The sequence below is a fragment of the Panthera pardus genome, unplaced genomic scaffold (genome assembly GCF_024362965.1).
Source record: "Panthera pardus isolate Hobbes unplaced genomic scaffold, ASM2436296v1 HiC_scaffold_25, whole genome shotgun sequence".
Lineage (NCBI taxonomy): Eukaryota > Metazoa > Chordata > Mammalia > Carnivora > Felidae > Panthera > Panthera pardus.
In genome coordinates this window covers 38,235,752-38,261,455 of record NW_026526821.1, presented here as the reverse complement: position 1 = coordinate 38,261,455, position 25,704 = coordinate 38,235,752, and positions in this window count along the sequence as shown.

The following is a 25,704-nucleotide window of genomic DNA, read 5'->3' as shown; positions in this document are numbered from 1 at the left end:
TGTTGCACTATATGCTAACTAATTTGGATGTAAATTTTAAAAAATAGAAAAACAAAGTTAAAAAAAAATTCAAACATCTGTGTGCTTCAGAATCATCTGGAGGGATTTTTAAAATGCAGATTCATGAGCCCCACCTCAAACATTCTGACTCATCAGGTCTGGGGAGTGGCCTGATAATTTGCATTTCTAATAAGCTCAAGAGATGCTGATGCTGCTGGTCCACAGATCACATTTTACTTAGCACTGGAGAAAATACATATTAGAATCTCCCGGGGAGATTTTAAAATCCCCATGCTCAGCACAAGTACCAGCACTTCTTGGGGTAGGATCAAGGCATCAGCATTTTTTTAAAGCAGTTGATTTCAATGTGCAGCTACAGTTGAGAAGCACCAGTGGGGAGTAATATGTGATCAATCTTACACTTAATCTGTAGAGAAAGCCACTTGTGGGATGCAATCGTGTAGAGTATTCTCTTTGCAATAGGCAAGTGCAGGTGCAAACCATGGCACAGCTGTCAAATAACTGGGGCACTTGGTTTACACTTATCCACCTAAGCCTCAATATATTCATGTATCAAATGGGTATTATACCAATAGTAACTCCTTCAAAGAAATGAGATAATGTATTAAAGCTTTTGGCTGAAAGCCTGACACACAGTAAGTGTTCAATAAATATACATGGGTACTATTATTGTATCATTTGTTATTATTACCACTGTTCTTATATGAAGAATTTTACCGATAATTTCCCCTTGCCACACAGAATGCTTCTTGGAACTACTTGCTTACCTATGATATTTTCTTTTTCTTTTCTTTTTAAAATTTATTTATTTTGAGAGAGAGAGAGAGAGAGCGGGAGCTGGGGAAGGGCAGAGAGAGAGAGGGAGAGAGAGAGAATCCCAAGCAGGCTTCACACTGTCAGCACTGAGCCCGATATGGGGCTTGAACTCACAAACTGTGAGATCATGACCCGAGCGAAAGTTGGATGCTTAGCCAACTCAGCCATCCAGGCACCCCAATATGTTCTTTATTTTAGATAGTCTATGTTGTATGTGTGTGTTGAGGAGTGGGGTAGTTCCTCAGCAGTATTTTCCATATAGACAGATAGTATGTACATTTAGCTTTAAGAAACATTTATCTTTCTATGAACTTGTTTCCTGGTGAGCTTTCAACCACAGGTTTTAAGAACAAGAAGGTGTATTTAGGAGGGTGTAGACTAGAAATCTTGAAGTTATAGCAGCTGAAAAAGCTGAAGGAGGGAGACTGCTTTTAAAATTGCCCCAACCCTTTACCTTCTCCTATGTCCACACTCTTTGCAGTGTGACTGTGCAGTTCTTCTCATGAATAGCAGGAGTCGTTTTGCTACGCCTGGCATCTGGGCTGCCTTGTGACCTGCTTTGGCCAACAGAGTAGGTGGAATTGATTAGGAACAAGTTCTTCAGATGGATCCCACCGAAGTGAGAAGAAGTGAGAAGTTCTTGCTCACTTCTGTTCTCTTTTGTTCTTCTGCCTTCATCATGACAACATGCCAGGCTGGTATGAAACAGCATGAGACAGAGAGAACAAATTCAAGTCTCCCCCAGAATCCCAACTGAGGTTGTAGACACATGAAAGAATTCAGCTAAGATCAATAAGATTCCCTGGACAACCCACAGAACACAATAGATGCATTCATAGTCAACTTGGGTCAGCACAACCACCCATCCCACCTACAGAATTATGAGAAATAATAATTGTTATAAGCTACTAAATTTTGGGGTGGTTTGTTACATGGCATGAGCTAACTGATACCAAAGATTGACTAAAAACAAGAAAAAAAGTGAAGATAATGGGGACTGGAAATAATGATAGCCATATTTCGCTACATCCAAAAAAATTGTTTAGGCTTGGTCTTCTAGGCACATTACACATGCACATACACATATAAATTAACAAATATTTACTTCCATAAAAATAAATTACATTTCACAGAGGCATTGGAATCAAGGTTTTCTGGTCATTTACTTGATGAATGGCTTTTATTTTATTTTTATTTTGTTGTTGTTTAAGCCAGCAGTCTGTAGACAAACTCAGAAAGCCTTCAGTAGGAGAGACCTTCTGGTGGATGCTGTTCCAGACAAAAGTCAGATGACATTTTTAGTGTTTAGGTCACAGAGAAGGCTAAAGGAACAATAAATTGTGCAGTTTCCCATTTTAGGCTTATAAGATTAAGAAGAATCTACAAGTTGCAGGTCTATCTACAAAGTCATAGCGGGTATTGAAAATTGAGGACAAAGGGCACTGGGGAAACTACTAATTTTGCTTTTTAAAGAAACTGCCTCTCAGGAACATGAACACATAGCATTTATCTTCATAAAGCCTTTGGCAAACTCACAAAGAAAGGTACTTTGAGGTCACGAACTAGTGGCCCTGTGCACTTATCAGTGCTGAAATCCCAGATCCACTCCTCAATAGAGAAAATGAGAACTGCCAACATACTCCTGTAACAGAACTGTCCTTTTGTAAACGGGCTTTAACTGTTTAGCCTTGTAAGATTTAAGTGCCTAAGAATGTAGAATCCAAATATTCCACACAAAGTATTAAGTTGTGTTTAATTTCTTTAAAGGGCTCAAATAAATTTGGCAAGGAAGCTTATTGCTAGCAATTTGACACATAAAATATTCCATTTGGGGGTGTTTCCTGTGTGTTTTTTGATTTACATAATTTGTGATCTCCAAAGTGGAAGGCAGGAATAACTAAAAATAAAACTGCTCTCTTAGATTAGTTAGGTCACAATGTCTATAACAAGGTATCCTGAGCTCAAGAATCATCAATTACTGGACAGGTGATTTCTATGTTGCAATAGATATTTACTGAGCATCTCCTGTATGTAATGAGATCCTATGGGGTGAAAGAGACGAAGAATCACTCCCTCAGAATGCTCAACCTTCTGAAAGGTCAACATTAGAAAAGAAGTCAGACAATGCAACAAACAGTTAAATTACAAAGTGCAAATACTAGTAGAGGTGAAGGGCAGAGGGCTTTACTGCCAAAGGGCAGCATTAAGGAAATGGTCACTGGGATATTGAAAATACTTCTGAAGGGGGAGTATGAATTTGCCAACTAAAAAGGTTGCAGGAGGCCACTCCTGGCAGGAGACACAGCTTCAACAATATTATGATGCCTTGATGGACTTTTATATACTTGGGAAACAGCAGTTGCTTTGGTATGGCTAAATACGGCAGGTTCACCAAGGAGAGTAGGAGGAGCTACAGCTGAAGAATTGGGTCTGAACTACATGGTGGATACCCTAGGGTGCCATGGTAAAAATTTTATCCTGGAAGAAATAGAGAGGGTGGGGCTAGAGGCAGAGAGATCATTTAATGGATTATGGTGGTAGTTTACATCACAGATGGAGACAGCCAAAATAAAAGATTGTGTTCCTGGTCAGCAGGAAGCAGACCCTGAGCCAGGATATATTTGCAAATGATTTACATAGGCAGAATGCATGCAGTAATATGGGAAACAGAACAGAGAAGGCAAAAAAGTCAAATAAGGATGTGAGTTCAGGAATAGTCACAGTCTCAGTCTAATCCCCACATGAGCTCTGTAGCATAAATTACACCTCACTCTGTATTCCATACCAGTTTAGTCATTGGCTGGAAGCTATCCTGAGGGAGATAGGAACTCTGAGTTGCTCTGGCTCCCTTTATATGGGAAGCACACAAATCCTTTGTCTAGAATCTGCTTCCTGCTCTGTACCAGGAGTACAACACCATTCCTATCCCCAAAGACAATCCTCTGAAGGTCAAAGGTATGGGCTTTTGATGAAAACATAGAGGTTGGACAATGGTGGCATGCAGCTGGTAAAAAGATCATAGGGGATCTGGGCAAACAACTAACAGTATCTATTATACAGTGAGAGTGGAGACAGGACAAAGAACAATAGTTTCCAAATTGTGTCTCTAGGAGCCTTCAATTCTGTAAATTTCCTCTAGGTATGGGCAATGGGAGTGGTGGTTGTAAGTTTGAAAATGCTGGGTTAAACAAAATTGAAGACCTGGTTTACTATTGGAATCTTTAGTTCCTTTGATGTCCCAAGAGAAACATAAAATATGAAGCATTTTCTAGCTTATATGACCAGAGCACACTTTCAGAAGTACTTGATTAGGGAGATATTAGGGGTTTGAAGTGGCCGAACTAAGGAGATGATGATAAGTGGTGAGGATGGGGAAGGAGTCTGGGGTAACCCTTATGTTTATGCCTTGGGAGGTAAAGTGGTAGGTCAGTTTTGGGGGGATTAGATATTTAGTTCAATTTTGGACTTGTTGAGTTTAAGATCCCTACTGGAAGGATAGAAATCTGTGGTAGGGAATGAACTTTAGGAGATATAAATTAAATCACATTTGTAGATGAGATCATTCTAGATGAGGAATAGTTTAAAACACCAGAGTTTAATTGAAGTTTAAATATAAAATAAACATTTTATATTTACATTTATATTAAATAGTTTAAAACACCAGATTTAATTGAAGCAGCCCACACAGTAAACTGATAAAGAAGAACTGGAAATATTAGAGAACCAAAGATGAAGAGGTCTAGCAACCTAAGAACTAACAAGTATCTTTTTGGTTTGGAATTTTATAATCCTAATGAGAAGACATCAAGTGGAATATTGAATATGTTCAGCATATTGCAAAGGGTAGAAAATCTAAGGGAAGTGGGGAAATGGAGTGACTGCTGTGCAAATAAATGGCTGTGAGAAGAATAGGAGGATAAAGGAATGAATGACGGTTTCTTTACATGGAGAAAGTTGAGTAAGTATACACCAAGAGGAAGGAAATATTGGAGAACAAAGAGTTGAAAATTTATAAGAGAAAAATGAGAGATTAAAGTATTTGAAATGCACAAATTAAAGAATTATGGTGATAGTGGATTGGGATGATTGCCATGGTATAAGAACAGATGAAATAGTTAGAACTCAACTCTTAGTTTTATTTGTGGAGCATGAAGAATTATCCTCTGATAGACTCAAGAGTGTGGTAGCTCCCTATTCATTCATCAAATGTTTACTGATTATCCTACAATGTGCTAGGTACTATGGTAGGCACTGGGGCTATGGGGATTGGGCAGTATCTGTGTAGATATAATTATGCTTATTTCCCTCAAGGAGGAAACATTAACATTTTTTTTAATGTTTATTTACTTTTGAGAGAGAAAGAGAGATAGAGTGCAAGTGGGGGAAGGGCAGAGAGAGAGGGAGACACAGAATCTGAAGCAGGCTCCAGGCTCTGAGCTGTCAGCACAGAGCCCCACATGGGGCTCAAACTCACAAACCACAAGATCATGACCTGAGCCGAAGTTGGACACAACCGACTGAGCCTCCAGGTGCCCCATGGAGGAAATATTTTAGAAAGAGAGATAGCTTGAGAGGAGCTTGTGAAGTTTGGAGCAAAAGAACATTGACTCAGGACACGTAATAGGATCATTGCATAGCGGTGAGCACTGGCTGAGTGGCATGAACGATAATAATTATAACTTTCTCCAGTGGTGCTCAATAACAACTTGGTGGGAAGGAAAAGAAGCTTGGAGGGATCTACATTTGGAATTTTATAAGATGGTTTGATGGAATTAAAGATAAAGATAATTAGCTAGCTGAAGTGATGTATAATGGGGTCTCAGGAGGACAGGCAGAAAGTAAGAACAATGAGGTCAAAGGACTGATGTAGAGAGGGCTAGGAAGCATAAGTGTTAATTTTGTAGCTAGGGAATAGGATTTTAGAGGTGGCTAAGCTTCAGGTTCTTAGTATTGTCTTGAGAGTGTGGAGTTGAAGTTCAGTGGAGGTGAAGGTCACTGGAATTAAGGAGGTTACTTTTCTGTTTACAGAAAAGACCAGACATCAGCGTCACCTGTGATGCTAGCAAGAGTTGGAGCAGGGACCAAGATCACCAATCATTCCAGGATCCCCAAGAATGAATGAATGAATCAGTCAATCAACCAATCTTCCATACATCCAATTTGTCCTATTGGAATCCAAGAATACTATTAAAGCTATATAAGACATGCATATCCAAGACCCAATGTTCAGTATGAAATGCTATCCTAATTTACCAAGCCATAGGCGAGAAATAAGCAGGAATTTTCCACAGAGCAAAACCAGCTTATTCAAAGACCCATCTTCTTTATTTCCTGTGTTGTGTGCGGTTATGATGTCAAAATGTTTGAAACCCTTCCTCTATTCCCTGAAAGTGATGGAAAAGGCTTTGCTGAAATGGGTGTGAGATACTCACGCATCCAAGCCCACTCACTTAGCTCACAGATCACCAAAACTGCTCTAGGGAGGCTCACCGAATGTTTGTTGAAAGTAAAGGACTTAAGCCATGTGTCAAAAGAGAGCAAGGAGACTTTCCCCATCTGAGACAGATATCTGGTTTACTTGTCACCGACATAATCTAAGGGAAGTCATTTCTTCAGGAGATCTCAGATGCTTAGCATACTGTTTGACTAGTCTCAACAGTTCAGAGATATTAATATAACAAGGGGCAAGGCATACCAAATATACACCATATAGAATGAGGTGAGTAGTGACCTACCCATTGTCACTTCATGGTATTGATTTCTATTGATAACTCTCAGAAACTTCTTCCAGGTGCTTCCTGTCATCCCTTCTCGTCAGTGTGCAGGTCCTTACCAAGTGGCAATCACAAAGAACAAATTCTTTGATAAGTTTGCCCAAATTCCACAGCATGATCTAGGATGTGTGGAACTTGGGCCACGTGATTTCCTTATATTATTTTTGATCTTTACAACCACTTTGAAAGGTAGGCATTACCATCTCACATTTACAAATTGGTATATTGAGGCTTAGAGGCTACATTTCTGCCTAGTGGAAAAATCAAAAGTAATTTTGGGCAGTAATCTGAGCCAGGTCAGGCCAGTAACAAAGCTGGTGCTTTCTCCAAAATTCTGGGTGTCCTCAGAAACTCCTGAAACTATAACTTTTCAGATCCTATTTGGGTGTCTTAAGGATGAAGGTTGTTTATTGCTTGGATTCCAGATCCACCAATATTTGACTTCTAGTTGATTCCATAGCAGCATAACCATCTCCCAATCATCTTAGATTGCATACTACCAGTCAAGAGAGGTGCGGGAAGATAAAGGAGTCCTTCTTGACCCTTTCCAGATTCAAGATTCCAGGAGGGATCCTGAACAGTCTTTGATTAGTAGTAATGACACTTTCTCACCTTCCCCCCAAAAGTGGCTGCTGTTATAGTTCTGTAGCTTCAAGGAACAGAAGCAAAAGCAACACAACAAATAAGCAAAAAAAAAAAAAGAGAAAAGGATTCCAATCCACCATTTCATCCCATATAACCAATGGACTCCAAACAACACATGTAATGGATGGGGGATATGTACATAGTGCACTCTCATGACACATGTTGGAAATAGTTAATGCTTATCAACATGATAGGAAGAAATGGTGACTTGGAGCTTGTGGGAATCAGACTGTAAGAATTTAACACATGTCAGCACATTCTGGCAGGAGGCCACCATGACTGGTTTTCCAGCCACCAGTCATGGAATGAGAAGTTGGCAAACAAAGTTTGCCTTTGCTTGACTGCCTTCAATAGTACAGAAAATTGTAAATAGCTTTGGAAAGCCAGTGGATTTATTATTAGGTTTTTCTGCAATGTTCTTTCATAGGGGGAACGACATGGAATCAAATGTCCCCACAACATACACGGTTCTGGTCTCAGAGCCACAAGCTTAGCAAAACCTTCTCTGCTTTTCTCAAATGTTGAGATTGATTTCTCTCCTCGGGGTGCAGTGCAGGAAAATTCTTTTTAAACTGAAAAAACTTTCGATTCAAAAGCAAGTTCTGAATAAATAAATACATAGATGGAGCCTCTTTGATATGCAGTTTGATAATGAGAGAGAATAGAACAGTTTGGGAAGACATCTCTCTGATATGAGGTGAATAGCTACAAAGAATGAATTTCTTTAGGGAAAAAAATCTCAGTGAAAAATAGTTTCATCTCCCAAAGATCAAATGTAAAGAGACTTACCATAGTTTAGTATACTGCTTCACTTAGCTTAGATTTATTTTTCTTGCTACATACAGACATAAAGGGATGAAATATTTTGGAAGGGTAACCTGTGCCCTGGAGGTCTAGAGTCCTAAATTTTGACAGAACTCCCAAACTCTACATCCTCTTTTCTCCACTTAGAAAGGATACATTATTCTTGAAACCTGATGTGTTTTCCATTTTATGATAAATAATATGTAAAACCCACTGTCTCAGTCAGGGTTTAATCAGAGAAGCAGAACCACTAGGATTATATATATCTATATATATATGGATTTGTTACAGGGATTTGACCTGTAACAACTCATGTGGCAGCTCATTAAACAGTCTCTGTAAGACTATTGTTTTTGCATCTGATGCTGAAACTTGAAGTCCCCAGGGCAGGCAGTTGGGAAAGGAAATTGGAAGTAAAGTGGGAAACATAATGGGCAGGTGAGAGCCCACAAGGAAGAACTGGAACCATGGCAGTCTTATCGCCTCCCAGTTTTGTGGCGTAGGTGTCCTGCAGAAACTGGAGCTCATTGTCATAAGCTGAACACACACCTGGCCCAAGAGTGGAAGAAGTTGAAGGAATCCAGGGAAAGGTGGAGACACAGCTGCCTTCCCACAGCAACAAGGTGAGCTGCTAGATTAATGACAAGGAGTGTGAGTGACAAAAGCATCTTCCCCAACCTTTCAAAAGCAAAAGCATATGGCTAAGGCATCACCTCCGGCAACCTATCTTCTAAGAAAATATCTCTGATGGCCTATCATTATTTGGTTTTTGTTTGTTTGTTTGAGGGGAGAGGGGAGAGGGACAAAGAGAGAGAGAGAAAAAATCCTAAGCAGGCTCCATGCCCAGCACAGAGCCTAATGAGGGGCTCGATCTCATGACCATGAGATCGTGACTTGAGCCAAAATCAAGAGTCAGATGCTCAATGGACTGAGCCACCCAGGTGCCCATCTGGTGGCTTGTCTGAACCAGAAACAGAGGAAGGGAACTCTGGGAAGTGCAGTTCAGCCTAGCCATATTGATACATTACAAAGCATCACACCCATTTTCGTGAAGGTACACTGGCCCTTACTCCAAAGCATATTATCATACTAGGGGCTGTGTCACAGAATGGTAAGAGGGAGTGATTCCAGAGATCCAAGGCAGGTGGCATGGCCAAATCCAACACAGATCCACAGTTTCATCAGGCCATGACCTCCACACAATTGTTACCAAACTCCACTGTGCCTCCTTTCTTGAGAATTCTTCCAAAGTTTTCTCCCCTAAAACAAGGGGAAAATGCGTACCATTAGCCATTGTCAAACACACACAGAGTAGGCCAATATAAAGAATAAGGAAGGAGAGAAAACATATCCAAGTTCTCTGAGACATGACAAGTTCTTTTTTCTCTAGTGACATGTAGTTTATGATTAGACCAAGTTCTGTGTTCCTTCTCCAGTAAAATGTTTATATCAATCGATTTGGAGTCTGTGTGTGTGTGTTTTTCAATAGTGTCCATTCATAACCCAGACTCTCTGTCAAGCAATATAATCCACTGGGCAGTAAATATATTTAATATATAATATAGGATGTAATCTGAGGTGACTGTAGCATAAAAATACCAAAGTTGCCTTAGAAATAAAGAATCCTATAGTTAGGTTTGACAGGACGAGTATTTGTAGGTAACATAGCTGCAGTTATGATGCAACATTTCAATAATTTAAAACTATCTCACAAAATGATTTTGTCTTAGATATGTGTATGTGTTGGTGTTGTATGTTAGGTATGTGTCAGTGTTGTTAGTGTCAGTGAGTGTACAAATGAATGAAAAGAATTTCTTCAGGAGGGTAAGAGTTTGAACCTGGTTTGAAAGTGACAAAAAACTTGAAAATGTAAAAGAAGTCACCAAGTGGGGCATTATTATAGTGTGAATAAAGATAAAGTGAGTGATTGTAGAAAATCTAATGGTGAATTAAGATTCTAGGCCGGGGACACCTGGGTGGCTCAGTCAGTTAAGTGACCAGCTCTCGTCACGATCTCACGGTTTTGTGGGTTTGAGCCTTGTTGGGCTCTGTGCTGGCAGCACGGACCCTGTTTGGGATTCTCCCTCTCTTTCAGCCTCTCCCCTGCTTATGCACTCTCTCAAAATAAATAAATAAACTTAAAAAAAAAAAGAATCTAGGCTGTTGAGTAGCTGGGATAAATGAATAAACGACCCTTCTTACAAACAGGCTAAGAAATCTGAGTTGTATATGATACAATAAGGAGCCATTTGTGGGGTTGGGAATGATTTGATGAAAATGTCAGTTGAATATATCAGATGGATGATAGAAGGGAAATTCCAAAAAACTCAAAACTTAAGAACTGGTACAAAATTCCCATTAATGAGAAAAATAAGGACCCTAAGGATGTGACTATGAAACAGAAAAGTAAGCGTTCGCAAGTCATTAAGCAGAGAGAACTTGCCATCAACCAGCAAGTGACACTGAGTTCCTCCAGTGCTCTCAACTCAGGACCAAGCTCTGTGGGACACACTTCTGAAAATATAGCCTCTCCTCTCTTTGAGGAAGGGCAGGGCTAAGAGACCAATGATGAAGGGAGAGACTCTCTTTTCCCTAAAATAACGTATTGTGTAATAGAAATAAGATCTTCATGAGGTAAGAATGGTTGTTCTTCATGTTTATGATTGGGTTTGATTAGGGCATGACAGATTTTAGCTTCCAAGACGTCCACATCTATGCCCACACTTACGTCACATGCTCTTCTTACAATGAGACATTGGCACTCCTTCCTGAAGAGGTGGGATCCATGCTCTCTCTCCTTAAAACTAGTAGGCAGGAAACTCTGACAGAATGGATGTTGTGTGACTTCTAAAGCAAGGTCATAGAAGGCAGTACAGTTTCTGTCTTGCTCTCTGTCTCCAGACACACACTTTGGAATCCCCAGGTTGCCGTGTTAAAAGCCCACCTGCCTGAAGCTGTCATACTGAAGAGACATGTAGGGAGACCATAGCATTAGAAATAGATGCCCAGAGAGCTTCACCTGTTCCAGTCCTCGACTGTTTGTTTTCTGAGTCCAGGTGCTGGCATGTAAGTGAAGTAAGCCTGGGTGATTGTAGCCCCAGTCTTGGGTACCCCAGTTCATGTCCCATGGATCCAGGCTTTCCAGTCTTTTAGCTCAGGACTCAGACCCTGTTGGGCAGAGACAAGCTATCCTTACAGTATTCTGCCCAAATTCCTGATCCATAGAATCCATGAAAATGTTAAAACCTTGCTTTACATCACTGAGTGTTTGGATAATTTATTACACAGCCTTTAAGGATTCTGGGGCTCAGGAGAACATAGGTTGATAGAAAAGATGGAAATATGTGTCCAACAAAAGCAGAAGTGATGCAGAATATCATTAGTAGAAGTAGTATCGACAGTACTAGTTACAGTAGCAGGAGCCTTGATGGTGGTAGTAGAACTAGTTAAGTAGCTAACACGTTGAATTTCAGTATCTTAGATCTCTTCTTTTATCTAATCCTTAAAAAATGAAAATGGGGAGAGTGTGTTGCTTATCTCCATTTCTCAGAGGGGAGAGATGAAGTGTAAAGAGATGGAAGAAACTTGTGCAAGGTGCCTGAAAGCGGTGGAGAGAGGATAAGGCTCCGAGCACTCTGGCTTCAGAGTCGGCACACTAACTACTGGAGTATCCAAGTGAAGGCCTGAAGGTTGTGGGGATCTTAGCGCTGAAACCGATAACTAGTATTTTTTCAGACTCTCTCCCAGGTGCCATATTAAGGGCTTTCAATGAATTATCTTACCAGGCAATACAGGTAGGATAGCTGGCTAGGAGTATAACTGAGCCCAGTGGCCTGAAATGGGCTCTTTATTTGGGGCAAAAAGACAGGTTAGAAAAATTACTTTTCCTTAGTTATGAGTTTTGGAAACTACGTAAGACAATGCAGAGTAGAAGTAAGCAGGCACGTCATCAAAAGCCCCATAACCAGAGAAGCAGTTGTGAATATAACAGGAATCACAGTGTAGATTGTGAATCAAACCCAAGTGCTCCAAATCACAGAGAGTCTATGTGGCACATAAGCAATTACTCACAAATGTCCTTTTATCCTAAGCCGACATCCTCACTAACTTTGAATAGCACTGGAAAAGAATCCAATAAAGATCCAGCCTGCAGGCCTACTTTTAAAACGTTATTATTAATATCCAGTGATGCAACATTCATTGTGAGTCACTCATAATAATCTTCAGGGCTAGGATAAAATTCTTTCTTTCATTTAGTAGAGCAACTCTCAAAAATTAAAACATGCAAATATGTGGCTTGCCCACGTTCTGATTCTATCAGATATTCATCTGACAAATCAAAGCCTTCTCATGAATTAGCATTTACTGCAAGATGAAATCTGGGAAGACGGAATAAGGAATTTTCTCTCTACAATATATGCAGCTTTTTTTTTTTTTTTTAACTTTCCCTTGATTGTGATTTCTGGTCTCCTCTATCATCACCGGTGTTTGATCTCTGCAGCGCCATTTGGATTTGGATTACATTGTGAACTCCCAGGAGGCAAGTGCTGTCCAACTTAATATATTCTCTACAGCCCTCAACCAAGGACCATATGGAGAAGGGCTCGATATTAGGGGGAGTAGTGATGGTGGTATATACGATAGCCATTTTTACCCACAGCCATGCTCTCCTTCACCCCTCTAACAGAATGCATTTTTCCCCCAAATCAACTATGCGCCCAAAGCTAGGAAACAGATCTTGATTTAGTGGAGCCAATTCTGTTCTCCACTGAAACTACCAATATCAGAAGGCATCCAGGAAAGATTCTACCCCTAGATAAAATACAACCCTTTTCTTCTTATACAGTTCCTCCTTCCCTCTTGGCATCCTGTGGCAAGGAGGTACTGCAGCAGCCATCTTGCAACCATGTGGAGAAAGCCTGAGAGGTAATGGCAGTGGGCTGGAAGAACATTAACAGTTAGAAAGAACCTAGGTCCTGGATGGCATCACTGAGGTAATGATCTTTCCTTTAACCACCTATCTCTGGACATCTTGTTTTCCACCTCTTTACTTTTTTTTTAAATGTTTATTTATTTTTATTTTGAGAGAGAGACAGAGAAAGAGAGAGAGAGAGAGTATGAGCAGTAGCAGGACAGAGAGAGAGTAAGAGTGAATCCCAAGCAGGCTTCACTCTGTCAGTGCAGAGCCAACTTGAGCCTCGATCTCACGAACCATGATATCACGACCTGAGCTGAAGTTGGATGCTCAACTGACTGGGCCACCCAGGACTCCACTTCTTGACTTTTCATTTGAAGCCACTTTAATCAAATTTAATGTTACTTACGGTCAAGCATATCCTAGGGGACACAATACTGCTCTAAATGTACCAATAAGATTTTTAGTAAAATCAATATTCAAGAAATGTGGATAAGAGTTATATATTCAAGTTATGTAGCTCTTACAGGTTTTTAGGCACCTGAAACCTGAATTAGCTGTTCTCTCTTTTTTTTTTTTTAAGTTTATTTATTTATTTTGAGAGAGGGAGTGTGTGCATGTGTGTGCACACAAGCAGGGGAGGGGAAGAGAGTGAGGGAGAGAGAGAATTCTCAGCACAGAGCCTGATGCAGGCTCCATCCTGTGAACCCAGAGATTATGACCTGAGCTGAAATCAACAGTCTGACTGACACTCGATGGATTAAACCCCCTGCATTAGCTCTTCAGTTCTGGGGCAACTGCTCAGCACTGGAAAATTTTAGCTGGTGTGTTTATATTCTCCCCAGGATGCAGTTAGTAGAGCCCATCATTCTTAAGCCTATTTTGGGAAGATTGTTATGTTACTAGAAGATAGAAAATGAGGCAAGGGGAAGGGATGCTGCCAAGGAATCTCAAAATCATTGTGAACACATGAGAGGAGAGAGGACTACACCCAGCAGTCAAGTATTTGAGATGGTAGGAAAGACGGCAAGATTGTAATCCTAGCTAGGTCAACATACTATCTTTTTTATTTTAGGCATTTTTTTTTTTACCTCTGTGAGCCTCAATTTTCTCCTCCATGAAGTGGAAATAACAGTAATGCTTGCATTATTTGGATATTGTTAGGGTTAAATGAAGTCACGTTCTTAATACAATACCCGGGCCATAACACACATTTATGATGGCTTTACGAAATCAGAATTATTTCCCGACAAAGAGGTGCTTCTGCTAGAATTAGCCTTTTATCCTATTGTTTCCAGGAAATTATGGACTCCCCTCCTCCCCTTTTCTTTAAATCCCTGAGATTTGCCTTTGGTAATGTTTTCTAGCACCTTCTTCATGATCAATGTTTGGCTTGACCTGGAGTCATTTTTTTTAAAATACTGGAGAATGGAGCAGGTTTCATAATATCCATTGCACTGGTCCTGGACTCCTTTGTTATGCAGGCTGACAACACCAACTCTTAAATCTCTCAGTGGGGCTTCCCTGGGAACCAGGCAATGGCAAAGGAAGGCAGTTTCAAAGTAACATTGATTTGTCCTAGGCTCACTGCAAGCTTCTTCATACCCACCCTTGCCTAATTTTGTTTATATAGGTATTTGAATGTTTATTTATTTATTTTGAAAGAGAGAGAGGGGGAGGGGCAAAGAGAGAGGAGAGAGAGAATCCCAAGCAGGCTCTGCCCTGTCAGCACAGAGCCCAATGTGAGGCTCGATCTCACTGTGAGATCATGACCCAAACTGAAACCAAGAGTCTGACACTTACTCGACTAAGCCACCCATACTGATATGCCCCTATATCAGTATTTGCAAACTGGAGTGTATTCTCTGCAGATACTGTGGGAGTGTGTGTGTTTCAGAAATGCACTTTGTTTAAAACTTTCAGTTTTGTGAATTAAATGCTTTTGTGACACGTGTACTCTCTAGTTCTACTCAAAGTGTGGTCCAGTGACCAGCAGCAGTAGAATCTCTTGAATTCTGCCTAATTCTAATATCTGCCTAAAAGTGGGTAAATAGTAGGGTACATTATACTTTGAATCGTTAACACATATTTATTTCAAGAATCTGAGTCTTGTCTCCTCTTCCCCTTCACACAAATGGAAGACACACATTATTCTCCCACACCCACTCTATTCTCTGAAACCCCATGTCACCCCTGGCTTCCAATTTTCAAAATAATCTTCCATGGGCCATAAAGGACCTACCATTGTGCTTTAAAGACATCTCTAATTAATAAATAGCTGGTTTTTAAAAAAGTCTCAAATAGCTAAACACACACAGGGAAGATCAAGTGTTTGCCACACAAGCAATCAAACAAATTGATGAACAGGAAGAAAATGACTCTGGAACTAAAACTGTTCTATTATTAACTAGCAATCTGCATATTTTCCCCCAATTAATGCTTAGAATGGGATGTGAGTCAGTTGAAACCTAATTACTGGCATATCACTTTGTTGATGAGAAGCCTGCCACAGTCACTGCTCCTGCTTCATTTGCATGAACCCCACAAAAACCACCCCGTAGGATGTCAGTCACGGCTTTGCTACCAGCACGGGTGTGCTGTAGCCAGAACTTTCTGTAGAAATGCATACCACCTTCTCTGCTGAGTAAATATTCTGTCACTCATAGTCCTTATTCAATGAGGAGGAAGATATGTTTCTTGTAAAAATTTTTCCAGGAATTATTCCTACAATTTCCTGGTACGGTGAAGTACTAGGGGTTGGTTTCCAGAATGTGATTAATAGTAAGTTTGGAGGAGGACCCGGATTTTGTAGTTGGTGTTTATCATCTTATTAAATATATATAAACATGTAAATATATAAATATATATATTTACATATATATATATAAACATATAAATAATCAAACAAAAATACTTCCCATTGAACAATGGCACTCCTAATTTCCCCACCACCCTGCGAATAGATGTTGCAGGTACTATTACCTTAATGGCCTAGGATGGGGCGGGCTACTTCCTAGTGTAGAGGCATGAACACTGGCCTTGCCTGCTAGTCTCTGCTCCCACGGTACTCAACACATGTACATTCAAGTGACCTTCCCTGAAACACTGCATTAGGGGTTATATTTATAGATCCCATCCTAATCAGGCTATTCAGTGTTTTTATGTCTCTGCTTGGTTCTCCCTAGTATGACCCAAAATAGCTATGTTAGCCTTCTCCATTCTCCTCCAGCACCCAGGCTAATTCACCGGGGAAGTCTCATTTTAGTGAGAAAATTTAAGTTGGTGTAGAAACAAAGATATCTTACCTTTCTGTATCTGCTGAGGTGATTTCTTTAATTATACCCCCTGTTCCTTATTTCTTCCATCTCACCATTCACCCAGGCCTAGAAAATCTCTTAGCATTTCTGGAATTTCCCTGCTGCTGCCAACCCTCTCATTGAGACCATGGATATCAATAGAGAGGTATCAGGTATGGCAGAAGTTAGGCCAGGAGGATGAGAAGTCCTTCAGTACATCTGTTAAGCAGGGCTACTCATGTTCTGGGCAGTGTACCTCTCGAGCGGTGTCGTTTGCCAGCCCCTTCATCCTGTGCACAATAGCCCACCTATGGCCACCTGCTGGCATTGCTCTTCTCTGTCAGGCTTGCCATGGCTTCAGGTTCCCTTCGACTTGTGTATTCTCTGTCTGGAGTGCTTATATTCAGCTCTTTAAATCCTATTCTTCCTTCAGGACTCAGCTCAGATATTACCCTCTTTGAGGAATCTTCCCTGGCCCTACAGGCAATCTCTAATGTGCAACACCACACCATGGGGCCACCCATGCCAATATGCTTATAAGATACACCCTATGACAATTGCCCCTTATGTTGTTGTTGTTAGAAGTCTCTTTACCTACATAACATGATTCCAAGCAGGATATTGTCTTCTACATCCCTAAGATTCCTACCACCATGCACTGTGCCTGCATGAGATAGGCATTCACGGAGAAGTACGCAGATGTGTGGTCAAAAGCCCCAACACAGTTCTCTACCTGTGTGAAGTTGAGAAATTCACTTACTCTTTCTGCATCTTAGCGTTCTCATTTCCAACAGAAATTTCTAGACAGTATCATTTGTTTCCCATCTCCCTCTCTAATGACCTAACAAAAGGTATTTAGCCTGAAACCATGCATAGAAAACTTCAGCCCAAAAAAATGGGCTGTAGGGGCCAAGGGCTGGCTGCCCCCAAATGTGCCATTTTGGCATATCGATTATTTTAAATTCAAGTTACTTAAGAGACAACCTGTGTAAGAAGAACACTTGGCTCTCCTCTGTCCCCCTGGAAGCAAGAAATAAATTTCCCAAGTGGAAGGCACCTTTCTTGTACCGGGAGGTAAAGAGACATCCTTATCACCACAGATGGGAAACTTAGAGCCAAGAATGCTATAGAAACTACCCTTATTACTTTTTTTACTAGCCAACTACCTCAGCACAAATTCCACTTAGAATTCCTTACTAATTAAAACTCCCAAACATTTTTTTCTCCTGTCAATCCCTCACAAATTTATTGTCTCTTTGTCTAAACTGCATATATAAACTGCCTGCTTTGGTCATTTGTTTGGGTCTGAATTTCATTACTAGGCCTCCGTGTGTACATAATAAAATTTTGGCTTTTTCTCCCACTAATCTGTCTTATGTCAGTTTAATTCTTCGCCCAGCTGGAAGACCTTTATGGGTAGGGGAAGAATTTTTCCTTCCCTATAGGGCAACCTCCTTGATAACATAATTGGGGAGGGTTTCTGAGTAAGGTTTTGGAATCAAATTCTTCAAAAAAATTCTTTATCTGTCTTAGGTTACATTCCCAAGAAGATGCATAATGGATTGGAGAACAGAGGAGCTCTTTGTCTTACCAGAGATCATGTTAATTCTATATTTTTTATTTATTTTTATTAAAAAACATTTTTTTTTTTGAGAAAGAGAATGCACGAGGGAGGGAGAGGTGCAGAGGGAGACAGAGAGAGACTCCTAAGCAGGCTCCACGCTGAGTGGAGTGAGGCTCGATCCCACCACCCTGGGATCATGACCTGGGCCGAAATCAAGAGTTGGATGCTCAGCTGACTTAGCCACTCAGGCACCCCCCCCCCCAAAGATCATTTTTAACCTATTCAAATCAAAAGTGATTTTAAAATTTATTCTACCTTAGCCCATCCTCATTTTTATAGACAGAGAAACAGAAATCTCTGGGTCTGTAATTTTTGTGGATGTTTTTGTGGAATCTCCTACAATCTCATAGTGGACCATTGCCAGCTGTAAATGAAAAAGGCATGCTCCTTAGCAGTAGGGAAAATGCCACCCTTAGAGCTCACCACTTAAAATGTTTATTTTGAGGGGGTGACCAGAATAAAAGATCAAGGCAATGAGAAAGGTTGCAGAATGTTTACTCACTTAAAGAAATGACAGTGTCTTTCTGGAAAACAACATAGGTATTTTATCAAAGAAAATATATTCATTTAGTAAAACATGGGCCTCCATAGAGAAGTATAGATTTTCCTACCAACAGACCTTATGAAAGAAGGGACTCCTGGGAGCACAGTGTTAGAACACAATCATGTCAAGTCACGGGGCATGCATTCCTTTCTTTTTCCGACAGGAGCTTTTTAATGTGATCCTAATTATTAGTTGCAATCTTGCACAGGCGATCTGAGCAATGATCTGAGCCAGCTCATCTGGACCCCTTTACAGCCTGGGCATGTGGTTAGGCACCTTTGCCTGGCACTTAGTATTTACATTCCATATAACCTCAAATACCGCTTCTTTGCCTCAGGACGGATTGGTAGTAGACTTTATATACCAGAGGAAACATTTAATGAACTTGATTCTTATTTTCTATAACTCTCTAATTCTGAAACACTGAAGCACCTCAGCCAGAGATGTTTGCGGGTAATTTTTTTTTTCTGTCAGAACACAGAAAAGTGGGGAGTGGGACTCACCCTAAATTGCTGGTAAGAAAGGGGGCAATGACCCCTTTTTGGTGAATTGTATACTTGTCAAGACTTGAGCATTCTGGTTGGTGTGCTGGGATGTGGTTCCTAAAATAGCCAGTGTCCCTCTGAGCCAGAAGTCTATAATAAAACTTTGTTTTACTGTGGCAGAGTAGCATCTGACTTATGGATAAGTCTCTCTAGAAAGACAGTTTAATGGCATTTCAAGTATATAAAATAAAATAAACACAGGACATTGAAGGACTTATTTAAAGCTGATTCCTTAAGAAAAACAGATGAATAACAATTAACATGCCATAATAAAGGCTTTTGAAGCACGTTAGCATAATTTATTCCTTTAAGTAAGGTGTCAGCCCTATGCTTCCCATTAATATATTTAGCAAACAAAAAGAATTACCCCACAGAAAGAATTGCTTTAATTTTTTGTTCCACTCCTGAGCTTTCCCCAAACCTAAAGCAGGTCTGCCAACGGGATAAAAGTATGGGGCATCCAAGAGGGGTGTTCTCTAGCCCAGACCATTAGCAAATCTGAGGCAATTTCAGAGAGTTTGTCATGCAGCCCCTTCTCTTTGGTAGACTCTGTTTAATAAAGGAGTACGTAAGCAGTTTATTGATTGCCCCAGTTCTGTTCTGGAAGTTCCAATTGCTACAGGGTCTGGACAGGGTTCATTCTTTAACAAAGGCCAGATAAGGGTAAGCAGAATACCACTAATGACAGCATTCACCAAAATTGCTGATGTGGTGGCTTACCAGCTGCCTTCTCTGTTGGGTGTCAGCGCAGGCGTCTAATTCTCTGGGCTTTATGGCTCTTTTGTTTCATGCTATTGATACACACTGCATTGCTCTCTACTCAGCGCTATCGTTTGATGACTGAAGTTGTTTGCTGTGGGTGGCACATTCTTGGTAATGAGCCCACTACCTGCACCTAAGCATCCCTGGTAGAGTGTCCTCTGTTTCCAGTTTCCCCATTTCTCTACACACAGCCACACTCTAAGGCAGCTACTGCTAGTGACCTGGGCTTTGCCCTGCTTTTGAAAGGGTCATAGTTCAGTCCCTGAGGTGGCTTTCTCCAAGCCGAGGTTACCATCAGTGGTCTCAGGTGGGGTGTTCAAGTACCACCCAGGTACCAGGGCCAAGACCCTAGTGATTGCCAAAACTCACAGAGAAGATTCTGTTTCCTGCATGATATGATCCTAAATGGTCAATTTCAGTTTGGGTTGCTCAGAATAAGAAAAAATGTGGTTGTTTTTTTCTCCCCCCTGGGGGAAGAACAACCTCCAGGTCAGTGAAAACTAACTGTATTCCACCATCACATCCTGGTATTTCCAGCCTAGAGCCATTTCTGTGCTCAAGGATACCGTTGCCTTGGACAGGTCTGGAGAAAGATACAGCCAGGATGCAAATGTTAGAAACAGAGCTCTGCGTGCATGTTGCCTGGACCCTAATCTTTCTTACATTAGGTGCTAATGCCACGAGGAACAATGTGTGATCAACTGAAAGCAGGAAGACTGGACGTTGATGCTAATGGATCCATCACTACCTGAACGTGAAGGTTGGTGCAGAACACCTAGTAAACTTGTACCTCTTATTTTTTAATTGGGAACTTAAATTCTTTGAGGAGCAGAAACAGGACACTGGCACCAATAGCAGGGGAAACTGTGTCTATGGAAAGTATTAATTGATGAGACCTTGAACGAGGGGCTCTAGCTCTAATGTCGCAAGAAGGCTGAAAGGAGTAGATGAAAGCCAAATAGAGAATCTTCATATCAGAACCACCCTAAGAAAGATTGAGGAATAAAAACACTAGTTTCTCTTTCCCTACTGCCTCACTAAATATTTTTCCCATCTGGTTGATAATTAAGTCTGGGGTTTTTATTTGCCTATTTGTCTGTTTCCTCACCAAAACATCAAGTTTCACTATTTCTGGGAACTGAAATCTATACTTGTGAAGCCCCTGGGGTAGAAGATCTATACAATATTTTCTTCTGACTTAAATGTCTTGGAACATTTTGAGATATTTTGATCCTAGCTTGCCACTATCTAGACCAGATAAAATGAACCACTCAAAAACCAAAGGGAAATATAACTGCCATATCATTTAGTTGAAAGAGTTGCTATCATCTCTCCTTTTACTATTTCCTTAGCATAATCATGATTGTTTGATTGTTTTGGTTAAATACCTAGTCCCAAAGCAAAGTCAATTGCTATGAAGTAGATAAATATTGGGAATTTCCATTAGAAAAAATACTAAATATGAAATCCAGTCTGTACAAGATGGCAAGATTATGAGCTCTGATTCTGAAAATAAGGATTTTGGCTAATGAGGCACTGCTCTGATAATCTGCATTGTACCAGGGGCAGGTGAGATTCCTATGGATAATTCCCAGTGTCTGTGAGATTGGTCATAAAAATCACTATGAATACGAACAGTTTTGGGAGTTAGAAACTCTGATTTTGAGCCAAGGCTCTCCATAGGCAGGAAAAAGTAATCAGTTTGTGAGAATGAAGTTGAAGATGCAGAATAAAGCAAGAATCCTTGATCCTGAGATGAGCAGGTGCCCTCCATCTTGGGGCTTCTCCAATTAAATCAAGAGTGTTTTTGCCTTTGTCTTTTTAGGTGAAGGTGAAACTGGCACTGATATTTTCCTGAATTTCTTTTCAGGAAGAATAGGTTGGTTGAGAGGTTGAGAATATGTGTAGCACAGCTCAGTCATTGCTACTGGTGCCCTGATGGGCCAAAAGAATACCGCAAAATAAGATCCTAGTATATACCTCTTTGCTTCCTGATAAATTCCTTAAACTATGTCTTTAAATTGGTGCCATGAGTATCACTTATCCTATGAAGTCAAAGATTAAAAGTGTATCCTACATGAAAAGCTGAGGCACAGAGAACATTTGCCTAATCATTCCTGGCATTAGAAATGCTTCAAAGACCATCTGTCCACTGGTACATATAGTTGGCTTTGCTTTGTCACTGGAGCTGGAAGGGGGCATCTAGCTCTCTTCCTTTCCCAGTTCTTTCATTCATTAATCCTTAGAGGAATGTTGCAGAAGAAAAAACACTCTGATGTTTGGCCCCTTATGGTGGGAGTTCCAGAACCTTCATAGAGCTGAAGAGACTTCTGTGGGAAGAGGCATTGAGCATGACGAAATCCAAATGCTTTTAGAGATGAGGACAGCATGATGTAGAACTGCTGGGAAATATTTGTAAGACCTTGAGACTGAAAAGCTCTAAGATATTTTATTATGACTTAAGTGTCCAGATATGTGTTAGATATTTGTATATTTACATAAGTACAGAAATATAAATATAGGTATGAATAGAAATTAACCTATCTAGTATTGAGTGGAGTTTTTCCTGATGAACCATAATTATAGGTAATTCCCCAAGCTGAGAAGGACAAATAAAATGTAGTACTCTGTTGGTTTCTTGGGGGAGTAACTGGGTTCATGATAGAAGTTTTTTTCTTCTCATTTTGGTTTGGGTTCCTCCTAAAGCAGATTTTGCATGTAAGTGACTTATTTGGGATATGATTTCAGGAAATCCCAATAGGGCTGTGAGGGAGTGAGAAAGGGAAAGAAATCCAATAAAGAGTGTATTATGGAGCAGGTAGTTACTGAAACAATTGAATCTCAGTCCTGCTGGGGAATACTAGGAGGCAGTGTAGAACCCATCTCAGAGTTGTCCCATCAGGAGGATGTGGAAGCTAGGGTATCTGTACACCAACTCCAATCCCTCATTTCTCAGCAATGTCAACCCCTCAGCATTTCTGGTGGCACTTCATGTGGCTGAAAACCCTTAGCTGAAACTCATAGCTGCGTGCACTAGAATGCTGAGTGTGTAGTGAGTGTGGTAAGTATGAGGGAATGACACTGGGATGCTTACAGGATCAGCTACAATTCTCCTATCATGGCTAAGAGAGGAGGTATGATTTCTTGAGCTCCAAGGCCAAATTTTGTAGCCCTCCAAGAGAAGATGACCTGTGATACCTTGTGCTGCTTTAAGAAAGGGAGGCTATCATCTCAGGATGGATATTTACCAAGGTTTAGAATCTGCAAACTTTCTGATTATAGAATTTTGTCTTAGTTCTTGGAAGTTTTTGACACAGGTTCCCTGGAGTTGGAAGTGGTGTCTGAACATAGGGTCTAGTGTCTTCTTGTAGTCCAGTAATTTCCAAAGGCATGGATGTCTCTAAAGTGGTCGATAGAGCAGGCTTGAAAGCATTGTGTAATTGTGTTGTTACCTGCAACCCACGGAGAGTGAAGACAAAGACTTTAATGGTTCTGATGACTCCACATGTGTAGGATAATGAAGGTTAATAGAATCCAGGAGTTGTGGGGTTCCTAGCCAAGTACTGGGATCCCTAATATGAAGAAAGGTTTGGAAGCCTAGACCACTGGCAAAGCCAAAAGAAGACTCAGCTGCCTCTCTCTAAGAGAGTGTTCCATAGAAGGGTCAGGGAAAGGTTGACCATCACTTTAGGAAAACCACAGATGTCTACGGGAAGACAATTTGATCAGACAGAAATGGATCCACTGAGAGCAATAATCATAATTATTGTATCTAGTCAGCACATATTTTCTTTTTCCACTGGAAGAATTAGAATCTAGAAGAGTTAGGGGAAGGAGAGAGTTTTAGATAGGTGATGAATTTGAAATATTAAACAGGATTATATTCAGTTGTAATAACTGAAACTTATTAGAAGATATGAAATTGAGCCAAAAGTTCACTGGTAAAGGAAAAGATGACTTAAAGGATCATGGTTAATAACAGTCATCTAAAATGTAAGGGGAGGGTTTTTGCGTTTTCCTATGCTCTAGAATATTAGCCTCATGAAAACAATGATTCGACTTTGCTTAGTTCCTTTTCCAGCAATTCTAAAACAGGGCCTATGCCTAGTAAATGTGTAGTAAATGTTTGTTGAATGAATGAAAATACATTCCACAGTGAATTACTATTGTACTAACTGTGTATAGAAACATGAGAACCAATTAAAATGTAGATACAAATATTAAAGATAAACATTTTGGTATATATCAGTGCTTCTCGTGTTTCTGGGTCTAAACTCCTGCATTTTCTTTTTTGTTTTCTATTGTCCAGCCAAACTAACCTTACTTCTCCCTGAATTGCTCTACCTCTTTCTGACACAGGATTTGGTCTTGCTAGGTTCTCCACCTGGTCTGCTTCCCCAAAGATCATAGCAAAGCTCACCCCTTCTCCATTTTCTACTTTTGTTCAAATATTTCTTCCAAAAGACTCTGTGTAACCATGTTCTGTCTCATTAGCCTGTATACATATTTATTCTTTAGAACTCCTGATACATCCTAGTTCTGAATTTTACTTGGTTCATCTCTGCTGCTTCCACTAGAAGGTAAGCTCCATGAAAGGAGAACATTTTTCTGCCTCATGAACCACTGACTACCCAGCATGTAGACCAGTGCCTCAAGCAGAGTAGATGTCTTAGTTTGAATATACAGAAGTAATTTCTTTGGCTATATCCCAAGAAACACAGGTGAGGGATCAGGAAAGAGAGAGAGCAAAGAGAAGGCAGCCAGTAAAGACTGTGTCATTGAGTAGGTTACCCTTGGGTGCAACTGGAGCTTAACCCCGTGAGAACTTTCTGAGATCCTGTGTGGAACTCCCTCAGAATTATTCCACCAAGGGTGAAGAGAATCTGAGGTATTTATCTACTAGCTCCCAACTCTCATTTGTTGATGTTTCTTACAGGGAACATTAATTCCTCAGCACTTCTGGTCTATCTTTCACCCTCTGCCAACAGCAAGATAAAGCCTTTAGGCAGAGGGTCCCAGATGTTTAAGTGGGAACTGTTTAATGAATCTGTAGATAATCTCCAGGAAGGCTAAAGGGATATGGCTTTGACATATCTACTACAGTAGGTATTGAGTAAATGTTGAATGAATAAATAAATCATCATAAAGAAAAAACAAAATGAATGATATATAAAGGCAGCATAGAATTTTTTATGTTAATAGATAATGTATCCCTAAAATTATAGGCCAAGTGCTATAAAGGAAAATGTTTATTTTCTGAAAGGCCCTAGAAAAGTAAACAGTTAGGGTTGAGAGCTAAACAATTTTTCAGATCAGTTTCACAAAACAGTGACATACTCACTAACAGATTTGCATGTGGCTTTTAGAGTATTGTGTGATGGGGAGGGGCATTTGCATATATAAAAAATGAGAGCTAAAGTTATTTGATATTTTATTGTTCATTTAGGAGAAATGTTTTGTTCTATTGGTTTCATTTTATTAAATTGCTTCTGAGATGCTGACTCTACTTCAGACAGTCTCAGCTTATTCCTTACTCTGAACATGATGCTGCACCTGCTCTTTGTTCTGGGCCTTGCAGCAGTATCTGAGCAAAGGAAATAACATCCAGTCTGATGTATGAACCAGTGGAAGTACTAAGAAGTAGTCTTCAGGGGCTTTATCCTCTGTATTATCTCATTGCCTCCTAAGGTACTGCTAAATAGCCACTGTAAGTAAAAAACAGTTTATGTGCCCACAGTTCAACATCAGCCCTGACCAGCCAGAGTGTGGCCCTTAAACTCCCATCATACAGAAACTCTGGAACTACTGCTTTTCTGGATCTATTCTTTATGGTTCCAGGATAACCTCTGGGATCCACAGCAACTGTCCTGCTATGCTTCCCCTTGTTGAGAATAATCAAGCTATCCCAGTAGTACATCAGGCATGTAATTATTGAAGTTGTTATGAGTCTCCTTGGCG